The sequence below is a fragment of the Vicugna pacos genome, unplaced genomic scaffold (genome assembly GCF_048564905.1).
Source record: "Vicugna pacos unplaced genomic scaffold, VicPac4 scaffold_20, whole genome shotgun sequence".
In the NCBI taxonomy this organism is placed as follows: domain Eukaryota; kingdom Metazoa; phylum Chordata; class Mammalia; order Artiodactyla; family Camelidae; genus Vicugna; species Vicugna pacos.
This window is the reverse complement of record NW_027328741.1, coordinates 94,072,901-94,092,036: the sequence shown is the minus strand read 5'-3', so window position 1 is coordinate 94,092,036 and position 19,136 is coordinate 94,072,901. Positions and strand designations below refer to the sequence as shown.

Below are 19,136 nucleotides of genomic sequence, written 5' to 3'. Positions count from 1 at the left end.
GTCGATGCGTGCTGAACGATCCTTGACATCACCTTGAGTATTTTCTTTTGAATAATCATGGTTCCTTTGGTATATGTCAGCCAACCATACACAGTTGGTGCTTGTTTGTTTGTTTGTTTGAATCTTTGTTGGTCTGCATACCGTTAGTTTTGCAAAAACATCAGGCCATGAATTTCTCGGTTCGCTTCAGAGAGTCATATAAGCTGATTCACTTAAGATAGTGCTTCCAATCACCAATGATTTCCTGCTTCCCTCTCCCAACTTTAGGGTTTTGATGTCCTCCTTGCATTCTTCTTGTTTCTTCTTTGCTACTCATGCTCTTTTTGCATTTCCAATAAAGGTCTCTTCTTTCCACTTCACCTTGCTGATATTTTATTCAGGGTAGATTTCTCAACCATTTTTGTAGGATAAGATTTGAACTGCTGAATTCTTTTAAGATTTGCCGGTCTGTGAAATTCTCTAGTTTTGCCGTTATTAGAAATGGCGGTCATGTGTCATAGGCTACCCTAGATGGCAGCATTTTCCCATTCAGGATGTGAATTATGTCCTGGCACTCCTCCCTGTCCTGCAATATTGCTGCCGAGATATCAGCTGAAACCTCTCTGGAGGTTCCATTGTGACTATGTCGTTTCCTCCAGGTGCATTTTAAATCAATGGGATATTCGTGAACTTTGTTGATTTGAATCATAGCGCTGCTGGTAGGTCTATAGGGATTCCACCTCCTTTGGACGCTGTGTACCTCCTGAATTTGCATAGATGACTCTTTCTTGGCTTTCAGCAAGTTTCGGTCTGATATTCCTACAGATAAGTTCTCAGACATTTTTTGTTTCTTTATCTCTTGCTTTTCCATCTGGGACTCTAATGAATTCTAGTCTTTCATGCCCTGTCTTAACCCAGGATTCAACACCAATGTTTTCATTGGTTTGCACTTGCTTTCCTATGTGTGCTTCTGACCGAGGGATTTCTGTTCCCCTGTGTTCACAGTCATTCACGCGTCCCTCTGCATTATCTAGTCTGCTAAGGACTGAATTTTAGCCCTGATATATTCACATCCATTGAGTTTTCTGATATATTTTGGCTCGTCTTCAGACATTATTTTCCCCTTTCCTGGTATTATGCCTTTTGTGATTCTGAGACTCTGTTGTTCTTCAGTGATTTCCTGACCTCCATTTTCAACACTTGGTCTGGATAGCGTTTTGCAGTCTAGTTGTTTGAAAGCTTATCTTTTGGGCCTTCAATATCTTTGGAACTGAAAATGGTACTTATTCTTTCTTTTACTGTACTTCTTCAAATCTACTGATAACGTAATATCAAGTATCTAATGTAGTCTTCTAGGGCTTTTTAAAGTGAAAATTTTAGACACTTGGCTCGACGCAATTCCAAGAGATTTCTGTGAGGACAATTTCTCCTAGACATTGATGCCATATTCTGTTCCTGTGTGTGTTGTCTGGTCTATCTCCAATTGCTGGTGTTGCCTTTGTTGTGATGAACACCCCATACTATTTCGATTAGGATAACCTCATTTTGATTATGCTTATCTCACAAATCTGAAAGAGCACAGGACACTTCCTCTGGTGGAAATGGAGCTTCTAAAGGTTCTCAGCTCTGCATTCTACTCTATGTTATTTTGGAGTGTTTCCAGAAGAGCAGAGTGTGAGTGCGCTTGTGCTTTGTAGTGCCACGGGAATGTCCCACTGAAACCAGTTCTTCCAAGAGCTTCTCTGTCTACAGAAACACCAGTGGAAGCATATCTATGGATGTCACACATCAGGGCCTGCTGAAATGATCCCGCAGCCCGAACTTGGTGTCCTCGCTGCCGAACCGTGCCGGTGCCATCCAAAATGTAGCATCCGCTTTTGAGCGATAAACTGAAGGACATCCTTCCTCTTCTCACGCTGTGGTCTTGGACCACACTTCCTTGTCCTCTCATCCTTGTGGCACGGGTGCACGAAGGCAACCACAGAGCTGTTGCACATCCTGTGCCTCAAACCAAACCATAATCACAGCCCAGGTTATGAATGTAGCAGATCCTAAGGCTTTTCATTCTGAATTCAAACCCAAGGCCCCCTGGATCCCTCAGACCCGATGCACAATATCTCTGATTCAGCCCCACACATGCTCTATTGGCAAAATGCCAAATTGGTCTCTGGTCCTGCAGATGCACTGGGTGTGGCCATGGGACATATCGATAATTTCAACTGCGCGCGCCAGGGTGGTTGCTTGCTCATTGGGGTCGCAGGTCGGTTTGCTCTCTTGATAGGACCCACCACATCCCACAACGCACTCCAGATCCCTGAGACTCAGCGTGTGCCATCATCCGTAGCCCTATCCCTCCCTGAACCCTGCCTCTGCTACCTCAAATTTGGCAGCTCGGAGCTTGGTCTCAGAATCAACTGTGGGGATATTTTGCACTGGATTCTTTGCGTTCTGTCAGCCAAGCATCTGCTGTGCACTCTTCTAACACTCAGCGCATCACCTTCAGTCCCATGTCTCCTGTCCGCTTGAGAGTGTGCGTCCAAGTTAAAGAGAGTTTCACCTTTACTGCTCCATCAGCAGGGCTCAGACCATGCACTGGTATCCATTCCCTGCTTTTCCTTCTCCTGCTTCCAGGTGTTCTGAGGCCTCATCCTGTCTTTGGAAGTAACAGACCTCTCTTCGGCAAGTGTCCTGTGCCAAGGGCTGGGTGAATGAATGTTTCCATTGCTGTGTTCATGGGAGCGAGTGAGCGCAGGTTGCACTGCTTCTCTGTCAACTGGGCATCGATGAATCAACACTTTCCAGATACATTTCACAGAAATGTGATTTTTTATTTATCTCTTTGTTTCTATACAGCCGTGGTGGGAGGGATTGTCCGAAGACTCCAGTTTTGACATTGAGTTGATATCTCATTTGCAGTCTTTAAAAATTTAATAGAATTTATATACATGTTTTGGGAGTTATACGAAAATGAAGTTAGTTTCTGAAACATACTAAATCGACCTAGAAGCCAGACTTGTCAATTTCGGTAACATTTTGTCAGCTCTAAGGAAAGCATAGACAGATAGAATGCAAACTAGCAGTCCGAACTTTTAAAGGGGTCATGTCAACTCTTTACTGTTGAAGCCTCCGAAACCAACAGGAACCATGTAATAACTAATGGAAACATGAAATAACCCCCAAGCTTGGATTCACTTGTGCATGTGGTGCCCTTTACTCCCGATGACACCTACTGGTCAATGTTGGCATTTCAAGGTGTAACATCCCTCTCAAGGAAAATACAAGAGGAAACGAACTAAATATATACATTTAGCTTTGAATCCAAAGAACCTAGAGGCATTGTAGCTATGAGAAGCCTGCTGCAGCTATGCTAGGCTACTGAGAACCAGGTGTTCTTCTATCAGTGATGAGAACGCTTAATCATCCGATCATGTTGGGTAAAGCACTTGAATGCAACCAAGTCTGCACCCCCATGATCGATTGCCCCCGGGGGCTTGACTCAATTGAAAGACGGTCCACATAAGCTGTGTCTTTCATGTCATTGGCGACTTTTACTGTTCCGTTCACTATCTGACTTCTAATATGTACCTAGACTGTCTTGAAAAACGGAGGCCTAATACAGATTCAAGTTCAGTCAAAGATTCCCCTCACTTACCACACTCCCTTCACCCCAGAGAAGACATGAACCCAGCATTTGCTGAATCTAGCGGAAGGCCATCGTTTCTTTGTGGGAGCTAAGTATTCAATTCCTATCTATTTCATACGAGAGTATTTGACCTTTATGGGGTTCCCTGTTGTTCACAGAGGATGAAGCTAGAGGAACTCTGATTCTAGGAGGGCCTTGCTCTTCTCTTACTGGCTTCATTGCAGCTCAGGTACTGATCCCTCAAAATGGATGCCTGAGTGGAGGGGAGGGAAGAGCAAGTGCTTGATAGCTAGGCCCAAACCTGGGAAAAGGCTTACCTGGGCTTGGTGCACTTTGATCTGAATGGCTTGGAATTGCCCCTTGGGTCGTGTGGATTATCTGACCTCTTTCAAGAACATGAGCGTTTTTATCATCTCTGCCATCTCTTCTCTTTAGACGTCAGAGATCTTGGACCCGTTCTTGGAGCAGAGAATTGAGGAACTTCCTCCAGTCCACGGTGGCCCTCCGTATGTTTCTGCTAGTATCAGCGAGGTTCAATATGTCTCATGAATGCCTTTCGAGCCTGCTATCCTCTACAGCTGTCTCCAGGCCAGTATTCTCTATTGTAGCAGAACATCTCTCATCAATGTGTTCGCATCTCTCCTCAATCCGTGCAGCCATATTTTCGGCCAGCTTCTCTTCGTGTCTCCCATAAAGTCGACTTCAACAGGACTGGGCAAGTCTGAAAGGACTTCGGAGCCTCTCCAGTAAGCTGAAGACAGGCAGATCTTCCACTGTCTGCCCTTTCAGGTTCTGGAAACTGACCCGTGAACTCAGGTCTTTGGGCAGCAGCAGTATCTCGAACTGACACAGCTTCCCGGACCAAAGACCTAAGCCAAGCTCCACAGAGGGCGGCAGCCCCTCCATCGCACTGATCCACCCACAGAACTCTGCCCGGTTACCTAGGATCCACCAGCCACAACAAGCCTCGCGGTACACATCAACATTCCACCTGGAATCCAACCGCTAACTGCCATCCCCAATGGCTGCTGCATCTTGTCAGTGTTGGGGGAGGGGCTGCATCCGACGAGAGGTTCCTAAGGTAAATGTGATTCTACCCACTAGCGTCCCATGGGCCTTTGTTCTTCCCTCTTTCCTTTTGTTCAGATCTGTATGCACTGTAGCAACGGAGGGAAGTGTGTCCATTTTCAGTTGAATGTTTCACACGTCTTTAAACTTTCTAACAGTTCACAGTACACAGAGACCCACTAAGGGAAACTATTGTTCCTGTAATATAGGCACACCCGCAATACATAGCCGTCGGTTGATTTCTGCTGAAACACCCGCATTCACGGGACATCTATCCATTTGTTTCAAGGGGGCTGAAATTCCTAGGAATGATACAATCCCCAATGTGCACTTTACTGCCTGTCTCTTTTGATCTTAGTACACTTTTGCGGAGCTACTTTTCCTTGTTATAGGCTTGTGCCATTTCTTCTCGACGTAGTGTAGAATATGGCATTCATTCATCCTGTTGGAAGACTTGCAAGTCTATATCACGGACTAGGAATCCATTGGATTCCTAATCGGCATTTGGGTTAGGTCACGATATGCTCATATGAATCAATATTTACGAATATAAATGCACGCCTCTGATTTCCGAATACAGGTGTGCTGAGTACATTCAAGCCGCGATACTGGGTCGATGCGTACTGAATGATCCTTGACATCACCTTGAGTAATTTCTTTTGAATATTCATGTTACCCTATCCTTTTTGTGTTGTTTGTTTGTTTGATTCTTTCTTGGTCTGCTTCTCGTTTGTTTTGCAAACACGTCAGGCCATGCATCTCTCCGTTTGCTTCCAACAGAGAGTTATATAAGCTGACTCCCTTTAGATAGTGCTTCCAATCCCCTATGATTTCCTGCTTCCCTCTCCCATCTTTAGGGTTTTGATATCCTCCTTGCTTTCTTCTTGTTTCTTCTTTTCCACTCATGCTCTTCTTGCATTTCCAATAAGGGTTTTCTTCTTTCCATTTCATCTTGCTGCTTATCCCTTCAGGGGAGAATTCTCAACCTTTCTTTTAGGATAAGTTTCGAACTGCTGAATTCTTTTAAGATTTGCAGGTCTGTGGCATTCTCTAGCTCTGCTGCTATTAGAAATGGTGGTCATGTGGCATAGGCTACCCTAGATGGCAGCATTTTGCCATTCAAGCTATGGTCTATGTCCTGGCACTCCTCCCTGTCCTGCAATATTGCTGCTGAGATAGCAGCTGAAACCCCTCTGGAGGTTTTCTTGTGACTATGTTGCTTTCCTCCAGGCGCATTTTAAATCACTGGGATGCTCATGAACTTTGTTGATTTGGATCATACAGCTGCTGCTAAGTCTATTGGGATTCCACCTCTTTTGGACGCTGTGTACTTCCTGAATTCGCCTAGATGATTCTATCTTGGCTTTCAGCAAGTTTCAGTCTGATTTTTCTACACATAACTTTTCAAACATTGTTTGTTTCTTTATCTCTTGCTTTTCCATCTGGGACTCTTTCGAATTTTAGTTTTTCATGCCTTGTCTTAATCCAGGATTCAACAGCAATGTTTTCATTGGTTTGCACTTGCTTTCCTATGTGTGCTTCTGACCGAGGGATTTCTGTTTCCCTGTATTCAAAGTCATTCACGCGTCCCTCTGCAATATCTCGTCTGCTTAGGACGGAATGTTAGCCCTGATATTTTCTCATCCACTGAGTTTTCTGATATTATTTGGCTCATCTTTAGGCTTTCTCTTCCCCTTTTCTGGTATTCTGCCTTTTGTGATTCTGAGACACTGTTGTTCTTCAGTGTTTCCCTCACCTCCATTTTCAATACTTGCTCTGGAGAGCGTTTTGCAGTCTAGTTGTCTGAAAGCTTATCTTTAGGGCCTTCAATCCCTTTGGAACTGAAAATGGTACTTCCTTTCCTTTTACTGTATTTCTTCATCTCTACTGGTCAGGTAATTTCAGGTATCTAATGTAGACTTCTAGGGCTTGGTTAAGTGAAATTTAGACTCTTGGCTCTACACAATTGCATGGGATTTCTGTGAGGACAAATTTTCCTAGACATTGATGCCATGTCCTGTTTCTGTGTGTGTTGTCTGGTCTATCTCCAATTGCTGGTGTTGCCTTTGTTGTGATGAAACCCCCATACTATTTCGATTAGGATAACCTCATTTTGATTACGCTTATCTCACAAATCTGAAAGAGCACAGGACACTTCCTCTGGTGGAAATGGAGCTTCTAAAGGTTCTCAGCTCAGCATTCTACTCTATGTTATTTTGGAGTGTTTCTAGAAGAGCAGAGTGTGAGTGCGCTTGTGCTTTGTAGTGCCACGGGAATGTCCCACTGAAACCAGTTCTTCCAAGAGCTTCTCTGTCTACAGAAACACCAGTGGAAGCATATCTATGGATGTCACACATCAGGGCCTGCTGGAATGATCCCGCAGCCCGAACTTGGTGTCCTCGCTGCCGAACCCTGCCGGTGCCATCCAAAATGTAGCATCCGCTTTTGAGCGATAAACTGAAGGAAATCCTTCCTCTTCTCACGCTGTGGTCTTGGACCACACTTCCTTGTCCTCTCATCCTTGTGGCACGGGTGCACGAAGGCAACCACAGAGCTGTTGCACATCCTGTGCCTCAAACCAAACCATAATCACAGCCCAGGTTATGAATGTAGCAGATCCTAAGGCTTTTCATTCTGAATTCAAACCCAAGGCCCCCTGGATCCCTCAGACCCGATGCACAATATCTCTGATTCAGCCCCACACATGCTCTATTGGCAAAAAGACCAAATTGGTCTCTGGTCCTGCAGATGCACTGGGTGTGGCCATGGGACATATCGATAATTTCAACTGCGCGCGCCAGGGTGGTTGCTTGCTCATTGGGGTCACAGGTCGGTTTGCTCTCTTGATAGGACCCACCACATCCCACAACGCACTCCAGATCCCTGAGACTCAGCGTGTGCCATCATCCGTAGCCCTATCCCTCCCTGAACGCTGCCTCTGCTACCTCAAATTTGGCAGCTCGGAGCTTGGTCTCAGAATCAACTGTGGGGATATTTTGCACTGGATTCTTTGCGTTCTGTCAGCCAAGCATCTGCTGTGCACTCTTCTAACACTCAGCGCATCACCTTCAGTCCCATGTCTCCTGTCCGCTTGAGAGTGTGCGTCCAAGTTAAAGAGAGTTTCACCTTTACTGCTCCATCAGCAGGGCTCAGACCATGCACTGGTATCCATTCCCTGCTTTTCCTTCTCCTGCTTCCAGGTGTTCTGAGGCCTCATCCTGTCTTTGGAAGTAACAGACCTCTTTTCGGCAAGTTTCCTGTGCCAAGGGCTGGGTGAGTGGATGTTTCCATTGCTGTGTTCATGGGAGCGAGTGAGCGCAGGTTGCACTGCTTGTCTGTCAACTGGGCATCGATGAATCAACACTTTCCAGATACATTTCACAGAAATGTGATTTTTTATTTATCTCTTTGTTTCTATACAGCCGTGGTGGGAGGGATTGTCCGAAGACTCCAGTTTTGACATTGTGTTGATATCTCATTTGCAGTCTCTAAAAATTTAATAGAATTTATATACATGTTTTGGGAGTTATACGAAAATGAAGTTAGTTTCTGAAACATACTAAATCGACCTAGAAGCCAGACTTGTCAATTTCGGTAACATTTTGTCAGCTCTAAGGAAAACATAGACAGATAGAATGCAAACTAGCAGTCCGAACTTTTAAAGGGGTCATGTCAACTCTTTACTGTTGAAGCCTCCGAAACCAACAGGAACCATGAAATAACTAATGGAAACATGAAATAACCCCCAAGCTTGGATTCACTTGTGCATGTGGTGCCCTTTACTCCCGATGACACCTACTGGTCAATGTTGGCATTTCAAGGTGTAACATCCCTCTCAAGGAAAATACAAGAGGAAACGAACTAAATATATACATTTAGCTTTGAATCCAAAGAACCTAGAGGCATTATAGCTATGAGAAGCCTGCTGCAGCTATGCTAGGCTACTGAGAACCAGGTGTTCTTCTATCAGTGATGAGAACGCTTAATCATCCGATCATGTTGGGTAAAGCACTTGAATGCAACCAAGTCTGCACCCCCATGATCGATTGCCCCCGGGGGCTTGACTCAATTGAAAGACGGTCCACATAAGCTGTGTCTTTCATGTCATTGGCGACTTTTACAGTTCCGTTCACTATCTGACTTCTAATATGTACCTAGACTGTCTTGAAAAACGGAGGCCTAATACAGATTCAAGTTCAGTCAAAGATTCCCCTCACTTACCACACTCCCTTCACCCCAGAGAAGACATGAAACCAGCATTTGCTGAATCTAGTGGAAGGCCATCGTTTCTTTGTGGGAGCTAAGTATTCAATTCCTATCTATTTCATACGAGAGTATTTGACCTTTATGGGTTTCCCTGTTGTTCACAGAGGATGAAGCTAGAGGAACTCTGATTCTAGGAGGGGCTTGCTCTTCTCTTACTGGCTTCATTGCAGCTCAGGTACTGATCCCTCAAAATGGATGCCTGAGTGGAGGGGAGGGAAGAGCAAGTGCTTGATAGCTAGGCCCAAACCTGGGAAAAGGCTTACCTGGGCTTGGTGCACTTTGATCTGAATGGCTTGGAATTGCCCCTTGGGTCGTGTGGATTATCTGACCTCTTTCAAGAACATGAGCGTTTTTATCATCTCTGCCATCTCTTCTCTTTAGACGTCAGAGATCTTGGACCCGTTCTTGGAGCAGAGAATTGAGGAACTTCCTCCAGTCCACGGTGGCCCTCCGTATGTTTCTGCTAGTATCAGCGAGGTTCAATATGTCTCATGAATGCCTTTCGAGCCTGCTATCCTCTACAGCTGTCTCCAGGCCAGTATTCTCTATTGTAGCAGAACATCTCTCATCAATGTGTTCGCATCTCTCCTCAATCCGTGCAGCCATATTTTCGGCCAGCTTCTCTTCGTGTCTCCCATAAAGTCGACTTCAACAGGACTGGGCAAGTCTGAAAGGACCTCGGAGCCTCTCCAGTAAGCTGAAGACAGGCAGATCTTCCACTGTCTGCCCTTTCAGGTTCTGGAAACTGAGCCGTGAACTCAGGTCTTTGGGCAGCAGCAGTATCTCGAACTGACACAGCTTCCCGGACCAAAGACCTAAGCCAAGCTCCACAGAGGGCGGCAGCCCCTCCATCGCACTGATCCACCCACAGAACTCTGCCCGGTTACCTAGGATCCACCAGCCACAACAAGCCTCGCGGTACAAACCAACATTCCACCTGGAATCCAACCGCTAACTGCCATCCCCAATGGCTGCTGCATCTTGTCAGTGTTGGGGGAGGGGCTGCATCCGGCGAGAGGTTCCTAAGGTAAATGTGATTCTACCCACTAGCGTCCCATGGGCCTTTGTTCTTCCCTCTTTCCTTTTTTTCAGATCTGTATGCACTGTAGCAACGGAGGGAAGTGTGTCCATTTTCAGTTGAATGTTTCACACGTCTTTAAACTTTCTAACAGTTCACAGTACACAGAGACCCACTAAGGGAAACTATTGTTCCTGTAATATGGGCACACCCGCAATACATAGCCGTCGGTTGATTTCTGCTGAAACACCCGCATTCACGGGACATCTATCCATTTGTTTCAAGGGGGCTGAAATTCCTAGGAATGATACAATCCCCAATGTGCACTTTACTGCCTGTCTCTTTTGATCTTAGTACACTTTTGCGGAGCTACTTTTCCTTGTTATAGGCTTGTGCCATTTCTTCTCGACGTAGTGTAGAATATGGCATTCATTCATCCTGTTGGAAGACTTGCAAGTCTATATCACGGACTAGGAATCCATTGGATTCCTAATCGGCATTTGGGTTAGGTCACGATATGCTCATATGAATCAATATTTACGAATATAAATGCACGCCTCTGATTTCCGAATACAGGTGTGCTGAGTACATTCAAGCCGCGATACTGGGTCGATGCGTACTGAATGATCCTTGACATCACCTTGAGTAATTTCTTTTGAATATTCATGTTACCCTACCCTTTTTGTGTGGTTTGTTTGTTTGATTCTTTCTTGGTCTGCTTCTCGTTTGTTTTGCAAACACGTCAGGCCATGCATCTCTCCGTTTGCTTCCAACAGAGAGTCATATAAGCTGACTCCCTTAAGATAGTGCTTCCAATCCCCTATGATTTCCTGCTTCCCTCTCCCATCTTTAGGGTTTTGATGTCCTCCTTGCTTTCTTCTTGTTTCTTCTTTTCCACTCATGCTCTTCTTGCATTTCCAATAAGGGTTTTCTTCTTTCCATTTCATCTTGCTGCTTATCCCTTCAGGGGAGAATTCTCAACCTATCTGTTAGGATAAGTTTCGAACTGCTGAATTCTTTTAAGATTTGCAGGTCTGTGGCATTCTCTTGCTCTGCTGTTATTAGTAATGGTGGTCATGTGGCATAGGCTACCCTAGATGGCAGCATTTTGCCATTCAAGCTATGGTCTATGTCCTGGCACTCCTCCCTGTCCTGCAATATTGCTGCTGAGATAGCAGCTGAAACCCCTCTGGAGGTTCTCTTGTGACTATGTTGCTTTCCTCCAGGCGCATTTTAAATCACTGGGATGCTCATGAACTTTGTTGATTTGGATCATACAGCTGCTGCTAAGTCTATTGGGATTCCACCTCTTTTGGACGCTGTGTACTTCCTGAATTCGCCTAGATGATTCTATCTTGGCTTTCAGCAAGTTTCAGTCTGATTTTTCTACACATAACTTTTCAAACATTGTTTGTTTCTTTATCTCTTGCTTTTCCATCTGGGACTCTTTCGAATTTTAGTCTTTCATGCCTCTCATAAACCAGGATTCAACAGTGATGTTTTCATTGGTTTGCACTTGCTTTCCTATGTGTGCTTCTGACCGAGGGATGTCTGTTCCCCTGTCTTCAAAGTCATTCACGCATCCCTCTGCAATATCTAGTCTGCTTAGGACGGAATGTTAGCCCTGATATTTTCTCATCCACTGAGTTTTCTGATATTATTTGGCTCGTCTTTAGGCTTTCTCTTCCCCTTTTCTGGTATTCTGCCTTTTGTGATTCTGAGACACTGTTGTTCTTCAGTGTTTCCCTCACCTCCATTTTCAATACTTGCTCTGGAGAGCGTTTTGCAGTCTAGTTGTCTGAAAGCTTATCTTTAGGGCCTTCAATCTCTTTGGAACTGAAAATGGTACTTCCTTTTCCTTTTACTGTATTTCTTCATCTCTACTGGTCAGGTAATTTCAGGTATCTAATGTAGACTTCTAGGGCTTGGTTAAGTGAAAAGTTTAGACTCTTGGCTCTACACAATTGCATGGGATTTCTGTGAGGACAAATTTTCCTAGACATTGATGCCATGTCCTGTTCCTGTGTGTGTTGTCTGGTCTATCTCCAATTGCTGGTGTTGCCTTTGTTGTGATGAATGCCCCATACTATTTCGATTAGGATAACCTCATTTTGATTACGCTTATCTCACAAATCTGAAAGAGCACAGGACACTTCCTCTGGTGGAAATGGAGCTTCTAAAGGTTCTCAGCTCTGCATTCTACTCTATGTTATTTTGGAGTGTTTCTAGAAGAGCAGAGTGTGAGTGCGCTTGTGCTTTGTAGTGCCACGGGAATGTCCCACTGAAACCAGTTCTTCCAAGAGCTTCTCTGTCTACAGAAACACCAGTGGAAGCATATCTATGGATGTCACACATCAGGGCCTGCTGGAATGATCCCGCAGCCCGAACTTGGTGTCCTCGCTGCCGAACCGTGCCGGTGCCATCCAAAATGTAGCATCCGCTTTTGAGCGATAAACTGAAGGAAATCCTTCCTCTTCTCACGCTGTGGTCTTGGACCACACTTCCTTGTCCTCTCATCCTTGTGGCACGGGTGCACGAAGGCAACCACAGAGCTGTTGCACATCCTGTGCCTCAAACCAAACCATAATCACAGCCCAGGTTATGAATGTAGCAGATCCTAAGGCTTTTCATTCTGAATTCAAACCCAAGGCCCCCTGGATCCCTCAGACCCGATGCACAATATCTCTGATTCAGCCCCACACATGCTCTATTGGCAAAAAGACCAAATTGGTCTCTGGTCCTGCAGATGCACTGGGTGTGGCCATGGGACATATCGATAATTTCAACTGCGTGCGCCAGGGTGGTTGCTTGCTCATTGGGGTCACAGGTCGGTTTGCTCTCTTGATAGGACCCACCACATCCCACAACGCACTCCAGATCCCTGAGACTCAGCGTGTGCCATCATCCGTAGCCCTATCCCTCCCTGAACGCTGCCTCTGCTACCTCAAATTTGGCAGCTCGGAGCTTGGTCTCAGAATCAACTGTGGGGATATTTTGCACTGGATTCTTTGCGTTCTGTCAGCCAAGCATCTGCTGTGCACTCTTCTAACACTCAGCGCATCACCTTCAGTCCCATGTCTCCTGTCCGCTTGAGAGTGTGCGTCCAAGTTAAAGAGAGTTTCACCTTTACTGCTCCATCAACAGGGCTCAGACCATGCACTGGTATCCATTCCCTGCTTTTCCTTCTCCTGCTTCCAGGTGTTCTGAGGCCTCATCCTGTCTTTGGAAGTAACAGGCCTCTCTTCGGCAAGTGTCCTGTGCCAAGGGCTGGGTGAGTGGATGTTTCCATTGCTGTGTTCATGGGAGCGAGTGAGCGCAGGTTGCACTGCTTCTCTGTCAACTGGGCATCGATGAATCAACACTTTCCAGATACATTTCACAGAAATGTGATTTTTTTTTATCTCTTTGTTTCTATACAGCCGTGGTGGGAGGGATTGTCCGAAGACTCCAGTTTTGACATTGTGTTGATATCTCATTTGCAGTCTCTAAAAATTTAATAGAATATATATAAATGTTTTGGGAGTTATACGAAAATGAAGTTAGTTTCTGAAACATACTAATTCGACCTAGAAGCCCGACTTGTCAATTTCGGTAACATTTTGTCAGCTCTAAGGAAAACATAGACAGATAGAATGCAAACTAGCAGTCCGAACTTTTAAAGGGGTCATGTCAACTCTTTACTGTTGAAGCCTCCGAAACCAACAGGAACCATGAAATAACTAATGGAAACATGAAATAACCCCCAAGCTTGGATTCACTTGTGCATGTGGTGCCCTTTACTCCCGATGACACCTACTGGTCAATGTTGGCATTTCAAGGTGTAACATCCCTCTCAAGGAAAATACAAGAGGAAACGAACTAAATATATACATTTAGCTTTGAATCCAAAGAACCTAGAGGCATTATAGCTATGAGAAGCCTGCTGCAGCTATGCTAGGCTACTGAGAACCAGGTGTTCTTCTATCAGTGATGAGAACGCTTAATCATCCGATCATGTTGGGTAAAGCACTTGAATGCAACCAAGTCTGCACCCCCATGATCGATTGCCCCCGGGGGCTTGACTCAATTGAAAGACGGTCCACATAAGCTGTGTCTTTCATGTCATTGGCGACTTTTACAGTTCCGTTCACTATCTGACTTCTAATATGTACCTAGACTGTCTTGAAAAACGGAGGCCTAATACAGATTCAAGTTCAGTCAAAGATTCCCCTCACTTACCACACTCCCTTCACCCCAGAGAAGACATGAACCCAGCATTTGCTGAATCTAGCGGAAGGCCATCGTTTCTTTGTGGGAGCTAAGTATTCAATTCCTATCTATTTCATACGAGAGTATTTGACCTTTATGGGGTTCCCTGTTGTTCACAGAGGATGAAGCTAGAGGAACTCTGATTCTAGGAGGGGCTTGCTCTTCTCTTACTGGCTTCATTGCAGCTCAGGTACTGATCCCTCAAAATGGATGCCTGAGTGGAGGGGAGGGAAGAGCAAGTGCTTGATAGCTAGGCCCAAACCTGGGAAAAGGCTTACCTGGGCTTGGTGCACTTTGATCTGAATGGCTTGGAATTGCCCCTTGGGTCGTGTGGATTATCTGACCTCTTTCAAGAACATGAGCGTTTTTATCATCTCTGCCATCTCTTCTCTTTAGACGTCAGAGATCTTGGACCCGTTCTTGGAGCAGAGAATTGAGGAACTTCCTCCAGTCCACGGTGGCCCTCCGTATGTTTCTGCTAGTATCAGCGAGGTTCAATATGTCTCATGAATGCCTTTCGAGCCTGCTATCCTCTACAGCTGTCTCCAGGCCAGTATTCTCTATTGTAGCAGAACATCTCTCATCAATGTGTTCGCATCTCTCCTCAATCCGTGCAGCCATATTTTCGGCCAGCTTCTCTTCGTGTCTCCCATAAAGTCGACTTCAACAGGACTGGGCAAGTCTGAAAGGACCTCGGAGCCTCTCCAGTAAGCTGAAGACAGGCAGATCTTCCACTGTCTGCCCTTTCAGGTTCTGGAAACTGAGCCGTGAACTCAGGTCTTTGGGCAGCAGCAGTATCTCGAACTGACACAGCTTCCCGGACCAAAGACCTAAGCCAAGCTCCACAGAGGGCGGCAGCCCCTCCATCGCACTGATCCACCCACAGAACTCTGCCCGGTTACCTAGGATCCACCAGCCACAACAAGCCTCGCGGTACACACCAACATTCCACCTGGAATCCAACCGCTAACTGCCATCCCCAATGGCTGCTGCATCTTGTCAGTGTTGGGGGAGGGGCTGCATCCGACGAGAGGTTCCTAAGGTAAATGTGATTCTACCCACTAGCGTCCCATGGGCCTTTGTTCTTCCCTCTTTCCTTTTGTTCAGATCTGTATGCACTGTAGCAACGGAGGGAAGAAGTGTGTCCATTTTCAGTTGAATGTTTCACACGTCTTTAAACTTTCTAACAGTTCACAGTACACAGAGACCCACTAAGGGAAACTATTCTTCCTGTAATATGGGCACACCCGCAATACATAGCCGTCGGTTGATTTCTGCTGAAACACCCGCATTCACGGGACATCTATCCATTTGTTTCAAGGGGGCTGAAATTCCTAGGAATGATACAATCCCCAATGTGCACTTTACTGCCTGTCTCTTTTGATCTTAGTACACTTTTGCGGAGCTACTTTTCCTTGTTATAGGCTTGTGCCATTTCTTCTCGACGTAGTGTAGAATATGGCATTCATTCATCCTGTTGGAAGACTTGCAAGTCTATATCACGGACTAGGAATCCATTGGATTCCAAGTCGGCATTTGGGTTAGGTCACGATATGCTCATATGAATCAATATTTACGAATATAAATGCACGCCTCTGATTTCCGAATACAGGTGTGCTGAGTACATTCAAGCCGCGATACTGGGTCGATGCGTACTGAATGATCCTTGACATCACCTTGAGTAATTTCTTTTGAATATTCATGTTACCCTACCCTTTTTGTGTGGTTTGTTTGTTTGATTCTTTCTTGGTCTGCTTCTCGTTTGTTTTGCAAACACGTCAGGCCATGCATCTCTCCGTTTGCTTCCAACAGAGAGTCATATAAGCTGACTCCCTTAAGATAGTGCTTCCAATCCCCTATGATTTCCTGCTTCCCTCTCCCATCTTTAGGGTTTTGATGTCCTCCTTGCTTTCTTCTTGTTTCTTCTTTTCCACTCATGCTCTTCTTGCATTTCCAATAAGGGTTTTCTTCTTTCCATTTCATCTTGCTGCTTATCCCTTCAGGGGAGAATTCTCAACCTATCTGTTAGGATAAGTTTCGAACTGCTGAATTCTTTTAAGATTTGCAGGTCTGTGGCATTCTCTTGCTCTGCTGTTATTAGTAATGGTGGTCATGTGGCATAGGCTACCCTAGATGGCAGCATTTTGCCATTCAAGCTATGGTCTATGTCCTGGCACTCCTCCCTGTCCTGCAATATTGCTGCTGAGATAGCAGCTGAAACCCCTCTGGAGGTTCTCTTGTGACTATGTTGCTTTCCTCCAGGCGCATTTTAAATCACTGGGATGCTCATGAACTTTGTTGATTTGGATCATACAGCTGCTGCTAAGTCTATTGGGATTCCACCTCTTTTGGACGCTGTGTACTTCCTGAATTCGCCTAGATGATTCTATCTTGGCTTTCAGCAAGTTTCAGTCTGATTTTTCTACACATAACTTTTCAAACATTGTTTGTTTCTTTATCTCTTGCTTTTCCATCTGGGACTCTTTCGAATTTTAGTCTTTCATGCCTCTCATAAACCAGGATTCAACAGTGATGTTTTCATTGGTTTGCACTTGCTTTCCTATGTGTGCTTCTGACCGAGGGATGTCTGTTCCCCTGTCTTCAAAGTCATTCACGCATCCCTCTGCAATATCTAGTCTGCTTAGGACGGAATGTTAGCCCTGATATTTTCTCATCCACTGAGTTTTCTGATATTATTTGGCTCGTCTTTAGGCTTTCTCTTCCCCTTTTCTGGTATTCTGCCTTTTGTGATTCTGAGACACTGTTGTTCTTCAGTGTTTCCCTCACCTCCATTTTCAATACTTGCTCTGGAGAGCGTTTTGCAGTCTAGTTGTCTGAAAGCTTATCTTTAGGGCCTTCAATCTCTTTGGAACTGAAAATGGTACTTCCTTTTCCTTTTACTGTATTTCTTCATCTCTACTGGTCAGGTAATTTCAGGTATCTAATGTAGACTTCTAGGGCTTGGTTAAGTGAAAAGTTTAGACTCTTGGCTCTACACAATTGCATGGGATTTCTGTGAGGACAAATTTTCCTAGACATTGATGCCATGTCCTGTTCCTGTGTGTGTTGTCTGGTCTATCTCCAATTGCTGGTGTTGCCTTTGTTGTGATGAATGCCCCATACTATTTCGATTAGGATAACCTCATTTTGATTACGCTTATCTCACAAATCTGAAAGAGCACAGGACACTTCCTCTGGTGGAAATGGAGCTTCTAAAGGTTCTCAGCTCTGCATTCTACTCTATGTTATTTTGGAGTGTTTCTAGAAGAGCAGAGTGTGAGTGCGCTTGTGCTTTGTAGTGCCACGGGAATGTCCCACTGAAACCAGTTCTTCCAAGAGCTTCTCTGTCTACAGAAACACCAGTGGAAGCATATCTATGGATGTCACACATCAGGGCCTGCTGGAATGATCCCGCAGCCCGAACTTGGTGTCCTCGCTGCCGAACCGTGCCGGTGCCATCCAAAATGTAGCATCCGCTTTTGAGCGATAAACTGAAGGAAATCCTTCCTCTTCTCACGCTGTGGTCTTGGACCACACTTCCTTGTCCTCTCATCCTTGTGGCACGGGTGCACGAAGGCAACCACAGAGCTGTTGCACATCCTGTGCCTCAAACCAAACCATAATCACAGCCCAGGTTATGAATGTAGCAGATCCTAAGGCTTTTCATTCTGAATTCAAACCCAAGGCCCCCTGGATCCCTCAGACCCGATGCACAATATCTCTGATTCAGCCCCACACATGCTCTATTGGCAAAAAGACCAAATTGGTCTCTGGTCCTGCAGATGCACTGGGTGTGGCCATGGGACATATCGATAATTTCAACTGCGTGCGCCAGGGTGGTTGCTTGCTCATTGGGGTCACAGGTCGGTTTGCTCTCTTGATAGGACCCACCACATCCCACAACGCACTCCAGATCCCTGAGACTCAGCGTGTGCCATCATCCGTAGCCCTATCCCTCCCTGAACGCTGCCTCTGCTACCTCAAATTTGGCAGCTCGGAGCTTGGTCTCAGAATCAACTGTGGGGATATTTTGCACTGGATTCTTTGCGTTCTGTCAGCCAAGCATCTGCTGTGCACTCTTCTAACACTCAGCGCATCACCTTCAGTCCCATGTCTCCTGTCCGCTTGAGAGTGTGCGTCCAAGTTAAAGAGAGTTTCACCTTTACTGCTCCATCAACAGGGCTCAGACCATGCACTGGTATCCATTCCCTGCTTTTCCTTCTCCTGCTTCCAGGTGTTCTGAGGCCTCATCCTGTCTTTGGAAGTAACAGGCCTCTCTTCGGCAAGTGTCCTGTGCCAAGGGCTGGGTGAGTGGATGTTTCCATTGCTGTGTTCATGGGAGCGAGTGAGCGCAGGTTGCACTGCTTCTCTGTCAACTGGGCATCGATGAATCAACACTTTCCAGATACATTTCACAGAAATGTGATTTTTTTTTTATCTCTTTGTTTCTATACAGCCGTGGTGGGAGGGATTGTCCGAAGACTCCAGTTTTGACATTGTGTTGATATCTCATTTGCAGTCTCTAAAAATTTAATAGAATATATATAAATGTTTTGGGAGTTATACGAAAATGAAGTTAGTTTCTGAAACATACTAATTCGACCTAGAAGCCCGACTTGTCAATTTCGGTAACATTTTGTCAGCTCTAAGGAAAACATAGACAGATAGAATGCAAACTAGCAGTCCGAACTTTTAAAGGGGTCATGTCAACTCTTTACTGTTGAAGCCTCCGAAACCAACAGGAACCATGAAATAACTAATGGAAACATGAAATAACCCCCAAGCTTGGATTCACTTGTGCATGTGGTGCCCTTTACTCCCGATGACACCTACTGGTCAATGTTGGCATTTCAAGGTGTAACATCCCTCTCAAGGAAAATACAAGAGGAAACGAACTAAATATATACATTTAGC

General features: G+C 45.3%; 1 protein-coding gene and 2 long non-coding RNA genes across 3 annotated transcripts in view; all 3 read left to right on the top strand.

Moving 5' to 3' along the window:
• The window catches only part of LOC140693700 (uncharacterized), a 95,546-nt gene extending 91,241 nt beyond the window's left edge, over nt 1-4,305 (top strand). Inside the window, exon 19 of the mRNA XM_072957405.1 lies at nt 4,058-4,305. The gene's annotated coding sequence lies outside the window, so the exon portion shown is untranslated. The remainder of the gene's footprint in view (nt 1-4,057) is intronic.
• Nucleotides 4,306-4,493: 188 nt separating this feature from the next.
• Nucleotides 4,494-9,586, top strand: LOC140693887 (uncharacterized). Its single transcript, XR_012069595.1, has 3 exons — nt 4,494-4,703; nt 7,891-7,963; nt 9,338-9,586. It is a non-coding gene; the product is annotated as an uncharacterized lncRNA (long non-coding RNA).
• Nucleotides 9,587-9,881: 295 nt separating this feature from the next.
• On the top strand, nt 9,882-14,869 carry LOC140693888 (uncharacterized). Its single transcript, XR_012069597.1, has 3 exons — nt 9,882-9,983; nt 13,173-13,245; nt 14,619-14,869. It is a non-coding gene; the product is annotated as an uncharacterized lncRNA (long non-coding RNA).
• The last annotated feature ends 4,267 nt before the right edge of the window (nt 14,870-19,136 follow it).